Below are 14,316 nucleotides of genomic sequence, written 5' to 3' on the forward strand. Positions count from 1 at the left end.
TTTTTTTATTTGTTTTCCTTATAATATGTGCGTGATTGTGTTTCCGTATTGTTCATCGTTGATTGCTGCATTGCACAATTTGCAACAGTTTTTCGCTCATTTATTTGTACATGTTCTTATCTATGTTGTTTTAGCTTCATAATTAACTTTCATATTTTTCTTAAAAATTCTTCTTGTGCCTAGCATGAGATTTTTGCTAGTGTGCGCATGCACACACGTGCACACACAAATCAGAATGTTAAGGCTTGAGGAAGCTGCAAACTCACAATACCAAATTTTGAAATATTTGACATGCATTTTAAAATTTTTTAGCTAAACTCTTACTAGTTGAAAATTTTGATCCAACAATCTTATTGGTTTCCATTATAATGGAATAAATAATATATATATTGATTTATAAATATTATTATGTATTTTTATTATCAACACTCATTATATGTAATTAATTTAAAATATAAGAGGTTTGCCTAATTTAAGAAAACTACTTGACTTTGATTGATAATAAATGTTTTTCTAATATACCATATGATATATTCAATGGCAGTACAAGAAACACCATATTTAGAATTTAAAATATTAGATGGGATCATTAATTCGTAAGCATCCCCTAGTCAATTTTTTCTAAAGTTGTAACAAAAATATCTATATATTTATGAAAAAAAATTAGACAACTTTAATTATTTTTATTTTTAAATATTTCAAAAAATTCATAGAATTTAGAAATTACTATATAATAATATTTTTAAAATATGAATATATATTATATAGTAATTACTAATTTGAAGAAAATTGGATGTTAATTTTTTAGAATACCTTCATAACTCCTAACTTTTTTTAAAAATAATAATAATAAAAATAAATTAGTTTAAATTTAAATCCCTAAAATATCTCTAATATTTTTTCTTGAAGAAGTACCACCATTTTATTTTTTAAAAAATATATATTTTTTTTAAAAAAAAAGGTATATTGAAAATTTTATAGGTTAAATTATGTAAAAATAAAAATAAAAAATGTGGAAGAAATGCATGTAGAAATTTTGATAATTTATATAAAATAATGTCATATTCCAAATCTATACTAATAAATATATTGTAAAATTTAAATGCCTTACTATAAAACCACATGTCGATTTAATAAGAAGTAAAAATCATAATTTTGATAAGACATCCAAGAGTTACTACCATTTAAAGGTAATAAATATTGAAAGCAAAATCCTATTTAACAACAAACAAACAACTATTTAATTAAACTAATCACAATATAAAATTTTAATTTATAATCACAATATAAAATTTTAATTTATACTGTCGGTGTCCATGTAATCTAATTAATTACGTAATTTTATTTATACTTTTTAATTCATTTCATTTCAAAAATTAAATGCGGTGTAAAGTAACATTATACACGAAAATATAATATTTGTTATGAAAAATATAAATGACTGTCACCCCTTCATCTTCCACTATCATAAATAATGTACTATCCTTATTGCCCTATAAAAGGGCCATCTCTCACTCCCTGCTTTACATGCACACATAAGACTTGGAGTAGACATACAAATAGAAGAGATGAGAAAATAGGAGAGAAAAAGAGAAGAGAAATATTTTTTACCAGGTTGGTTCCAAATCATCTTGTAATTTCTTCCGAAATAGTGAAATTTTTTATCCCATCCGCCGGAGAAGTAGGCATAGCCGAATCGCGTAAAATTTATGTCTCATTTCTATTTATTTTCCTACATCTTTTATAACAATATTGAATGCTAGAATTTTATTTACGTCCATTCCTAACCAATCTACTCAGCAACCAAAGGTGTTCGACAACTTAAATTTAAGAAAATAATTGGGAAATGAGAGAAATAATGAGGGTAGGAGAGTTGCCGATTTACTATTGATAGTTTTTTTAAAGAATACTAATTAAATAAAATTATTTGTTTTCATATGATAGAATAAATTTTAAATTAACTTAGATAGAACATAATATAAAGTTGTATGCAGCTTTTTTAGATTCACACAAATTCAAATTTCCTGCTTGAAGCATATACTTTTAAATATTATCGTTGAAAATTTTATATGAAATGATAGATTGATAGTACTAATTGTAGACACCCTAATTTGTCGGGACTCATATGACAAAATTAGACAAAAATCATTAAATAAAAAAATACAGGGAAACAAATTTTTACATCTAAAAGAACAAAAAAAAACAGAAAAGAAAAATAAAAAATCCAGATTCACCATGTTGTCACCAGCACACACACATAAAGGAAATAATTAAGAAATCAGCTTTATGAATGATGACGCCTCGGGCAATAAATGCAGGTTGGCTATAAAATGGGGTTTGTGAAGAAGAACTATCAAGATTTTGAGCTGTTTAAAAGAAAGACAAAAAAAATTGAAGCCAAATAGAGCATTGAACTTCAAAATCTGTAGGATAAGATAAGATGAGGAAGCAGGTTGTGCTTATGCTTCTGCTGGTAGTGGTTGCCTTCTTCTCTTCAGGTATCGAAGATTTTTGTATAAAGCGTTTTCTTTTTCTTTTGTTCATCATTTTCAATACAAAATAAATAAATAAAAGTATAATAGTTCTAACAAATACTTGATTTTTGTAATTAAGTTCCTGAATATGTTTCAAATTAAATTAGTGATGGTGATTAATGAATTTATAATAATGAATGAATGAATGAATGAATGAGACAGGTCCTGCGGGCATTGAGGCAAACTGCTACAAGAACATGGGATTGCTCCACTGCAAAGACAGCGATTGCTCCACACTGTGTGGGTTCCGATTTCCCGGCGAGCTGATTAGCAGCAAATGTACGAACGTCGGCAACTGTCAGTGCGAGACTAATTGTGTTTAATTAATTAGTTAATTACTTGCTTCCATCTCACCATTATGAGTTTTGTCATGTGCTAATAAAGAAGCAGGGCTTATTTTGGGATGCAAAAAGTGATGTATCAGTTGCTCTTTGTGCAAATTAAATAGAAATTTTAGGTGCTCGATGACCAAGAGAAATCGAGAGTGTTCGAATCTTGCGCAAAAATAATCATAATTATTAAATAAAAAAAACGATCAACACACAAGGGAAGCAACTTTTACGGGGAAAAAAAATTATAAAGATTGCGAGTATGGGTTTTGGGTCTCGGATTTGGATTTGACTCCTTTGTCATGCATTAATACTTAGTGGCATTAGGGCTTGATCTATATATTAATAATTTGTCGTTTTCATAAGTAAAAGAGTTGTGTTAATGGAATAATCTTAACCTTCGTCTATGTCCTATTATATGCAACAAATATTAGGCATGCAAATTGAACACAATGCTACGACCTAGCGAATAACTAGAGTTGTGAAAATCAACAAACAAATGTTAAGTCAATCTTCACTATTAATAATGAGATTATTTGAGGAAGTCTTTTTTGACATTTTGAGGTGAATGTTCAATAAATCTTCATTATTAAAATTGAGATTATTTGGTGAAGACTTTTTATGATATTTTAAGGCAAATGTTCAGGAAATTCCCACTATTAATAATGATATTAAAGTCTTTCAAAGAAAATATCAAAAAGTGAACGTTTTAAGTAAAAGGAGAATGTAATAGAAGATGAAAATCAACAGACTTCACATCATATTAACGTGAGTAACCTACTAAAATTCCGTTAAAATTAAATTTCAAATGACAACTCCATGGCTTTAAAGATGTGAAAATAGGGGGGAAAAAACTCAAGCATATTCTTAGCGGAAAACTACTAAAAAACCTACTACTATATGATACCATCTAACAAATTTTTTTCTTGTTACTATATGACTATAATTTTTTGAAGTTGGCCTGTCAAGGCTCTAAGCAGCGAGCACCACATAGAGAATGATACTAAGTTTACTATAGTATATCAGGCCTAGTTCAATCTTATTAAATGAGCCTAATCCAAGCCTATTGAATGAACACAAACCGAGCCTAGAATTTAATCACTCACAAGCCAAAATAATATTCATGCTCAAATTTGACTGATTTGTTATACGAGTCTCAAAATTGTGCTTGCCTATCAATTATTTATGTAAAGAAAATATCTTAAGCAATATGTTGTGAGGAGATATGCATAAATAGACATAGTTTCAATTACAAATATAGAACAAATATACAAAGAAGACAAATATCTACAATTATGGACAATCACTACAACTATGGAGATAGCTACAATTATGGAGAAGCACTGAAATGGTCATAATAAGAGAAATCATATTGTTCTCTAATATCCCCCCTCAAAGTTGGCATGGTGGAAAGAGGAAAAATGCACAACTTGCCACGAACCAATAAAAAACTGTAATTTGGCCACTCCTTTCATGAAAACATCAGCTAGTTGAAGGTGTGAGGGGACAAAGCGGAGACTAATAACATTTCTAGCAACAAGTTAGTGAACAAAATGATAGTCAATATCAATATGTTTGGAGCGAGATTTGGTGACTAGGTTGGAAGCAATGAAAATAGCACTGTTGTTATCGCATAGGAGTCGTGGAGGGGAGAGGAGGATGATTTTGAATTCTCAAAGAAGTCGAAGTGTCCAAGAGAATTCTGCAGCAATGGAGGCAAGAGCACGATACTCAGCCTCCGCACTAAAACGTGCAATGGTAGCTTACTTTTTATAGCATCATGAAATTAAGTTGCGACCAAGATATACAACAAATTCGGTTGTTGAATGACAAGGTGTCAGGACAGCCTACCCAATAGGCATAAGAGTAGTTGAGCAAAGTCTGAGAGGAATCGCGTCAGAGTTGAAGGCTATAATGGTAGGTTCCTTTGATATTGCGTAAAATATGCTTAAAGGATCTAAAATGATCAATGGTAGGAGCACACATATATTAACATATAGACTTAACACTGTAGGATAAATCTGGTCTTATAAGAGTCAAATATTGCAAGGCACCTGCTAGGGAACAAAATTGTGTAGCATTTGAATAGGATGTACCACAATCAGTGAGATGAGATTCTACCAAAAAAGGAGTTGAGATTGGCTTGCAATCCACCATATTGGCTCGAGCCAACAAATCAAGTGCATGTTTAGCTTGGCTGAGAAAAAGACCCTTGTCATTTTCAACAACCTCAATCCCCTCCTGATTTGAGACCAATTATTCAGATAGATGGGGGTAAACTAATGAGCTCGGATATTAATGCTTAACAGCTGACTTAAAGCCACTAGGCTCTTTAACTGCAAGATGAACCTGAAACCACATAGGAGCAGTGAAAGCACATAACGAATGAATAATGCGAGTCTTAACAATACCATCCCAAGCATCAGTATCATTGGGTGAGTGGAGGTAGACGGTTGGATAGCAAAAGAAGATTTAGGTGGAGGAACTTCCAAGGCTAGTTCAGGCGAAGAAGGCTGAGAGGGTATAATCGAAGGCACGAGAAGGGGACTTGAATTAGCACAAGGAACACAAGTTGTAAGGCTTGGACTGGGAGCTAAAGTTACACCAATGGGGGAAGGGTTGTCACTGGGAAGAAAAATGTCATAAGGGTCAGTAACAGTGACACAAACAGTGCCAACCAAAGAAGGAATAGTGGAGGTAACATAAGGAAAATAGTCCTAAAAAAACTGAACATGGCACGACACATAAACTCGGTTAGTTTTCTTATCCAAGCAATGAAAAGCCTTATGAAGATGACTATATCCAATAAAAACACAAGGAATAGAATGATGGGATAATTTATTGGACATGTAATCACGTAGAAATGGAAAACAAAGGCAATTAAATGTACAAGGCAAAGAGTAAGAAGGAATTTTACCATATAGAATTTCATAAGGAGTCTTGCCATGACTCAACCCAAAGATGAAGAGGTACATGCGAATGAAACATGAGAGTGAGACCGATTTTGGTGATATGGTGATGTTTTCTTTTGGCAATACCATTCTTATTAGATATATAAGGACAAGCTATGAGATGCACAATACCACACTCACGAAGAAAAGAAGTGAAACGATAGTTGGTGATTTTCGTTCCTCCTTCCTCCATCACATTGAAAAGTTGTAATTTGACAGTCAAATTGATTAATAACATACTTGTGAACTTGAGCAAAGATGTAAAAAAAATTTGACTTAAGCTTTAAAGGAAAGAACCAATTAAAACGAGAGAAATCATCTATGAAGACACAATAGTATCTATAACTGGATGGAGAGGGAATTGGCGAGGGTCCTCCTAAATCGCAGTGAATCCATTCAAATAAAAAAGAGAAATGTTGATTGAAATTAGGAAAAAGCATGCGATGACTTTTTCCTAATTGACAACCAAAACACTATTTTGAATTAAAATTGCCTTTATCAGAAAATGTGATATGTCACAACCCAACATTTCTACTATATTTTTCTTTTTCTTATCACATAAAACACTGATACTAATAATAATATCCACACAGTCAACCTGGACCCAGGATGGGGTACCAGGGATATACTTATCCATAAGTATAAACTATCACTGCAGCTGAAAACATAATGTATCTAAATCTCATATACAATACCAGAGTGCTATAACCCCCATACATATGCATATACATGCCCAAAAATCCATAAAATATTCTAGGGATTATACCAAAACATATCCGCAACTCTAAAACACTTACCCTGAATACTAGGGTACTAAGATCTCCTTTACCTCGGAGCTCGCTCCGCTCGTCTGTGTTGATTTCCTGAAATGTTTGAATTCAAGGGTGAGACACCTTTTAGTAAGATGGGATAGATTATTAGCAGAGTGTGACAATATGAGTTCTAGTGTGCTATAAACATATACTTTATATAGTCATTAGTACTAAAATAACTGTAACTGATAAATCAAGTAAATATGTATTCATACTGTTATATATTTGGTAAAATCATAATAACTTTCTATATACATATAAATCATGTACTACATCTGTACAATACTGAAAATTTTCCCCTAGATGGAAGGCTAAGTTATGAATTAACCCTGTATGGTTCGGCTTGTGAGGCCTAAAGGTTTGACTTAACTCTGGTTGGCCTACCATGTTAAGTCAAACTATGTATGTATCTATAGCTATAACTATAACTGTATGCTTGATTGCCTACCCCGTTGGTTCGGACTCTAGGGGGTAACTCTACTCTTCTATGGCTAATCGGCGTCTATCCACCTACACTATATCTAATACTGTGGCTGCACTGGATGTCTATTCTGTATAGCAACGATACCGTGCTCTGTATCTGGATGATCCATCATGGTTTTACTATCATATAGTACATTTCATATAGTATAACTGTAACATAAATTTTTCTTCCTAAAATCTGTCATTTGCATATTTCTATATAAAATCTGTCTTATCATGATTTCTGAATAAACTATCATATTAATACTGTTCACAGCATTTAGGCCGGCTATTTTGTTGCGACATTGGGATGGCTATATTATCACAACATCTAGGCTGGCTATATTGTCATGGCACTGAGCCGACTATATTGTCACGACATCTAGGCCGACTATATTATCATGACACTGGGCCAGCTATATCTAAATTATCATAATGTACTGTACAATATCATAATTTCTATACTGTTTATAGTTTTTTTTTTTTTTTCTAAAAATCGTTATCAAATCATGTTTGTTCTGTGTAATCATAAAATAATCTGACATGCTAATATCTGCAGTAAAATATTTATACTCATGCCACACAATTTGAGTATTATTTTATAATATACTAATTGTCAGTGGAAATATATTTTTTTGAAAAATAATATTAAATCAACTTCTAGGGTTTACTCAACTCAAACACCTAATTTCCCAAAAATATAATAACTCATAATCGTAATTCTCATATGCCTCAATATTCTGAAAAATTGTATATATCATTTCTATAATTAAATACTATGAATTAATCGGTGAATTTTTTGAAATTACCTGATATTATCTATCCCCTTACCTGATTCTTGGAGAAATACTTGCAGGGATCCTAAAGCGGTGCCTGCAGCATTCACACAAATCCTTGTATTCACATACCCTAGTTTAATCAATGCAACCCCGGGACAATTACTATCCTAACATCCCTAGGCTCACACGCTCCCGTTAATCGGTTAAATTTGAAAGAAAACACAGGAACGATCCACTTCTCATATTTAAATTTAATTTATAACATATTTTTTTTAAAAAAAAAACACCAATGTGATCAAATCCTCACAGTTTAATCTAATTCCAAAATATCCTCAAGCTCAAGCATATATTTAAATCACATAAATATAATTAAATTCATATATTCAGATTTAATAGGGAATATTTTAAAATATGCTTGATATAACTTATTCTCCTTACCTTATCCCAGGAGTGGTGCCTACGATGCCCAAATGATGAATCCACGCTGGTTAAAATGTTGGTGGTTGAATTTAGAACCTAAGGATATTTTCTATTCTTCAATCGGTCGGTTTCACGGAGAAATCGAGGAGAGAGAAAGTGAGGTGGAGAGAGAGAGAGAGAGAGAGAGAGAGAGAGAGAGAGAGAGAGAGAGAGAGAGAGAGAGTTCTTCACAGCCCTGGGGAAAGACTTGCATAGGGGGGTTGGCTTGAATTGAATTCCAATTTCCAATTGGAATTCTGGATGCCTCCTGAAGCATCCATGTATATATACATTAACATATTATATTACAATATTATTATATTATATTATAATTATATACATATATATATATATATATATATATACATACATACATATTACTTCTCTTCTTTTTTTTTTACACTTCCATGCATATTATTATTTTTACTTATTTATTTATTTTTCGAAATCACTACATTCTCCCCTCATAAAAATTTTGTCCTCGAAATTTGTTAATTGCTACTTATTGCAATCTCCTCTTGGAATTACTAAATTATTTACCTGACTCTAGGAAGAGTCCGCGGCCATCCACACTTGTGGCAGAGGAATACCATGATTACAATGGATGGTTCTGGGAGATTACAATTAATCATAAAAGCTCTCTCCCAAGACCACACAAAACCTAAAACTATTACATGCAAATCTACAATTCAATACATCTGAGTTTATTTAAAACATACTTACATACCACTGAGTTCTCACCTGAACTATTATATTATCAGGGTTAAAATATTTGAAATGTCATTAAACTTTCCTAATAACACCCAATAGGTTCCTAACAGTCATATCTCTTCCCATGTCTATATATATGAGATCATTTGTGAAAAAATAGGACAAATTAGCAGATTGGATTAGGGTAAAATTCTCTGAAAATCCTAAAACCTATAATACTCATATCCAATCCCCATTCACTCATACTTACGTTCTTCAATTTCTTGAATCCTCTATAAGTTGATTAAGTGTTTATATTAATAGGTTTGCTCTCCCATTCATGTTTGATTGATTTATTTTTATTGAGAGCTAAACATTAGTATTCTTAGGAGATTTTGTTAATAAGTTTATCTTAAGAAGACTTTCATTTGATCTTCTAAGATTGCACATTCATTGCAATATTTTAAGAAGTTTATACTTGATTTTGGTTGCAAAAATTCTTTCTAAATCACCTTCAAATATTTAGTGTGTTTAATTTGATAAATCTTTGAAGAGATATTTGTTTGTGTGACAAAAATCTTTGTTGCAATATTCATTGATTTATATAATTCGTTGAATACAAAGATTAAACTCTTTTTGCAAACAAAACATATATATTACTTGAGCATCATACAACTGAGAAAATCTGCTCATTGAAATATACATATATATTGTCTGGCTAGTATCTTTGAGTGAGCTATTAGATTGAACACATATTGTGATACAAAGATCATACTGGTTGACACTCTCACGTATTCATTACACTGATAGAAAATATTTTGAGAGTTGAAATATTGGACCACACTAAGCTTACATATTAAATAATACTATGATGTTTGTGATTGCGCGTATCTGGGTACACATCTACTTTACTTGAAAGCATATCTATTGTACCATTTGGTTGTATTTTAAATACTGTTGTATTTGTAGGCACGAGAATGAAGAGGGAGGCTAGCCCTGGAATAGTCCCAGATTGGCTTAGACCCGGTTAGGAAAGTTAGGTGCGTCGTTCTGTTAAGGCGAGTAGGTTGAGGTCAGCCCCACTAATTGACTTGGTTAAGGTTGAGGTCAGCCTTGTGTTAATTTGACCTGATTGTAATCGGCATTGCTCCACCTTAAGTGACCTATTAGTGGAATCCTCGAGCTTGCGAGCTAGAGGCAGGGACGTAGGCACAGTTGGCCGAACGCCGATAACATATTGTGTGTCTGTTTACATTTCTGCACTTTATATTTACCGCACATGTATGTTATGGTATGAATAATGTGCATGATTTAAATTTCGCATATTTTATTTATCGGCACATTTGGAATTGTGCAGAAAGACCCTAGGTTGCCAAATCATATTGAATTCTGACATAACCTAGGAGAAAAGTTTAAAATTTCAATTCAACCCCCTCTTGGGAATACACCAATTTTAACATATTATTATGTATTTTTTATTATCAACACTAATTATATGCAATTAGTTTAAAAAATAAGAGGTTTGCTTAATTTAAGAAACTAATCACTTGACTTTGATTAATAATAAATATTTTTCTAACATACCATGTGATAGATTCAATGGCAGTACAAGAAATACCATATTTTCTATAGCACATTTTATATGTTAAAAAAAATATCTATATATTTATGCAAATATTAGACAACTTTAATTTTGTTTATTCTCAAATATTTCAAAAAAGTCATAGCATTTACTATATAATAGTATTTTTAAAATATGAATATATATATATATATATTATATAAGTAATTACTAATTTGAAGAAAATTGGTTTTGATATTAATTTTTTAGAATACCTTCATAACTCCTAACTTTTTTAAAAAATGATAATAATAAAAATAAATTAGTTTAAATTTCAAATCCCTAAGATATCTCTAATATTTTTTCTTGAAGAAGTTTCACCATTTTATTTTTTAACTATTTTTTAAAAAAAGGTATTTTGAAATTTTTATAGGTTAAATTATGTAAATATAAAAACAAAAATGTTGAAGAAATGCATGTAGAAATTTTGATAATTTATATAAAATAATCACATATTCCAAGTCTATACTAATAAATATATTTTAAAAATTAAATGTCTTACTATAAATCCGCAAGCAGATTTCATAAGAGGTAAAGAATCATAATTTTGATAAGACTTCCAAGAGTTATTACCATTTAAAGGTAATAAATATTGAAACCAAAATTCTATTCAATTACAAACAAACAAACAACTATTTAATTAACTCATTAGGATATAAAATTTTAATTATAATGTTTGTGTCCATGTAATCGAATTAATTACATAATTTTATTTATATTTTAATTTTATTTTTTTAATTCATTTCATTTCACAAATTAAATGTGGTGTAATTAAAGTAATATCATACATGAAAATGTAATATACTGAATGTCAAAATTTTATTTAATTTCATTCCTAACCTATTCTACTTTGCAACCAAAGGTGTTCAACAACTTAAATTTAAGAAAATATTTGTCCAGCCGGGTTGGCTCAAGTAGTAAGGACGACTTGTGACTTTGGTGACTCTAAGATAAAAAGTTTGATTCCTCCTTGAGAGTTTACCACGATGAATTACCGAGGTGTGTTAATGGATAGGTGACTTTCATCTCCTCTCCCGAGTTTGGTACCACACCATAGTGCCTAAAGTGACGTGATCGTGGCTAGAGTCCCTGGGTTATAAAAATAAAAATAAAAATAAAAATAACTGGGAAAAGAGAGAAATAATGAGGGAGTGGGGGAGTTACTGGCTTACTATCAAAGGAACAAGCAAGCAAACACTCGATGAACTGTACTTTTTTTTTTTTTAAAGAAGGACGGGACCTCTATTTATTTATTGATAAACTCTCACTTTTGGCGGAGGAATACCGTGGTTACAAGATATTTAAAGGGAGGGACAAAAGACAAATCTTTAAAGGCCTCCCAAATAACAACACTAACATCCAGCCAAAATAAGATTACAAAACCAATCAAATCAAAACAAAACAAGGACCTACAAACCAAATATCACTCAACAAAACAAACAAAAGAAAAATAACATAAAGCATAAACCAAAACCAACAAAAAATCAGTTAAACATACCTCAAATAAGTCATACTCATCTTCTCTAATTTATATAACTCATTGATAACTCTAGGGAGTTGACTACTATTTGTAAACAATGAAAGTAACACTCGATGAACTATACAAGCCTAACAATCACTCAACAATGAGAATCAATGAAAGTAACAATCAAAACATAAGAAATTTACGTGGTTCGGAAATTTGCCTGCATCCACGAGAGTAACAACTATTTTCACTATCAATGATGAAACTTACAAGCTTTGAAGTTTAATCTCTTCTAGGGTTACATAATAATCATTACATAATGATCTAATGCATACATAAGAGCTATAGTTGATCTAAAACACTTGTGTAACAATCCTTTGGAGAAAATCCCTTTGATTAGCCTAATCTACTGATCTCGAATTCAAAAATCTGTGACGTCCATGAATGAACCAATCGATGGTTTAAAGCCCAGAAAATTGTCTTCATAGCACTCCCTGAAACTGTCGATGGTTACCCCCATATCATTGACAGTTTCCCCTCCATGGTTGCAACCTGCATCTCTTTCCCAATCATCGCTTCATGGTGCTTTCTCCCGGTACATGCATTCCACTCAGAATAAGAGTCATATCCCCAACAAAGTATATGAGTCACATATCACAACACTTCCTAATCTCTTTGTACATGTATAGTTAGCATATAAATAAAGTTGTAACACTGGTTTGTAGATTAATAGTGAAATTCAGCCGCTTACTCCTATGGATGTAGGTACATTGCCGAACCACGTTAATCCTTTTATCTTTGTTTATTTGTTTTCCTTATAATATGTACGTGATTATGTTTCCGTATTGTTCATCGTTGATTGCTGCATTGCACGATCTGCAACTGTTTTTCGCTGTGCAATTATTTGCACATGTACTTATCTATGTTGTTTTAGCTTCATAATTAAGTTTCATATTTTTCTTAAAAATTCTTGTTGTGCATAGCATGAGATTTTTACTAGTACGTGCACGTGCACAAGTGCACACACAAATCAGAATGTGTAAGGCCCGAGGAAGCTACAAACTCACAATACCAAATTTTGAAATTTTTGACATGCATTTTAAAATTTTTTAGCTAAACTCTTACTAGCTGAAAATTTTGATCCAACAATCTTATTGGTTTCCATTATAATGGAATAAATAATATATTTATTGATTTATAAATATTGTTATGTATTCTTATTATCAACACTCATTATATGTAATTAATTTAAAATATAAGAGGTTTGCCTAATTTAAGAAAACTACTTGACTTTGATTGATAATAAATATTTTTCTAATATACCATATGATATATTCAATGGCAGTACAAGAAACACCATATTTAGAATTTTAAAATATTAGATGGGATCATTAATTCATAAGCATCCCTTAGTCAATTTTTTCTAAAGGTGTAACAAAAATATCTATATATTTATGAAAAAATTATGCAACTTTAATTATTTTTATTTTTAAATATTTCAAAAAAGTCATAGCATTTAGAAATTACTATATAATAATATTTTTAAAATACGAATATATATTATATAGTAATTACTAATTTGAAGAAAATTGTATTTTTTTAGAATACCTTCATAACTCCTAACTTTTAAAAAATAATAATAATAAAAATAAATTAGTTTAAATTTAAATCCCTAAAATATCTCTAATATTTTTCTTGAAGAAGTACCACCATTTTATTTTTTAAAAATATATTTAAAAAAAAAGGTATTTTGAAATTTTTATAGGTTAAATTATGTAAAAATAAAAATAAAAAATGTGGAAGAAATGCATGTAGAAATTTTGATAATTTATATAAAATAAAGTCATATTCCAAACCTATACAAATAAATATATTGTAAAATTTAAATGCCTTACTATAAATCCACACGTCCATTTAATAAGAAGTAAAAATCATAATTTTGATAAGACATCCAAGAGTTACTACCATTTAAAGGTAATAAATATTGAAACCAAAATCCTATTCAACAACAAACAAGCAACTATTTAATTAAACTAATCACAAAATAAAATTTTAATTTATACTGTCGGTGTCCATGTAATCTAATTAATTACGTAATTTTATTGATTTTTTATTTATATTTTTTAATTCATTTCATTTCACAAATTAAATGCGGTGTAATTAAAGTAACATTATACACGAAAATATAATATTTGTTATGAAAAATATAAATGA

The 14,316-nt window shown here is 30.5% G+C and overlaps 1 long non-coding RNA gene across 1 annotated transcript; it reads left to right on the forward strand.

Moving 5' to 3' along the window:
- Positions 1-2,357: 2,357 nt before the first annotated feature.
- On the forward strand, positions 2,358-2,946 carry LOC131151128 (uncharacterized). The gene is made up of 2 exons (XR_009135694.1): positions 2,358-2,498; positions 2,697-2,946. It is a non-coding gene; the product is annotated as an uncharacterized LOC131151128 (long non-coding RNA).
- The last annotated feature ends 11,370 nt before the right edge of the window (positions 2,947-14,316 follow it).

The sequence above is a fragment of the Malania oleifera genome, chromosome 3 (genome assembly GCF_029873635.1).
Source record: "Malania oleifera isolate guangnan ecotype guangnan chromosome 3, ASM2987363v1, whole genome shotgun sequence".
NCBI classification, from domain to species: domain Eukaryota; kingdom Viridiplantae; phylum Streptophyta; class Magnoliopsida; order Santalales; family Ximeniaceae; genus Malania; species Malania oleifera.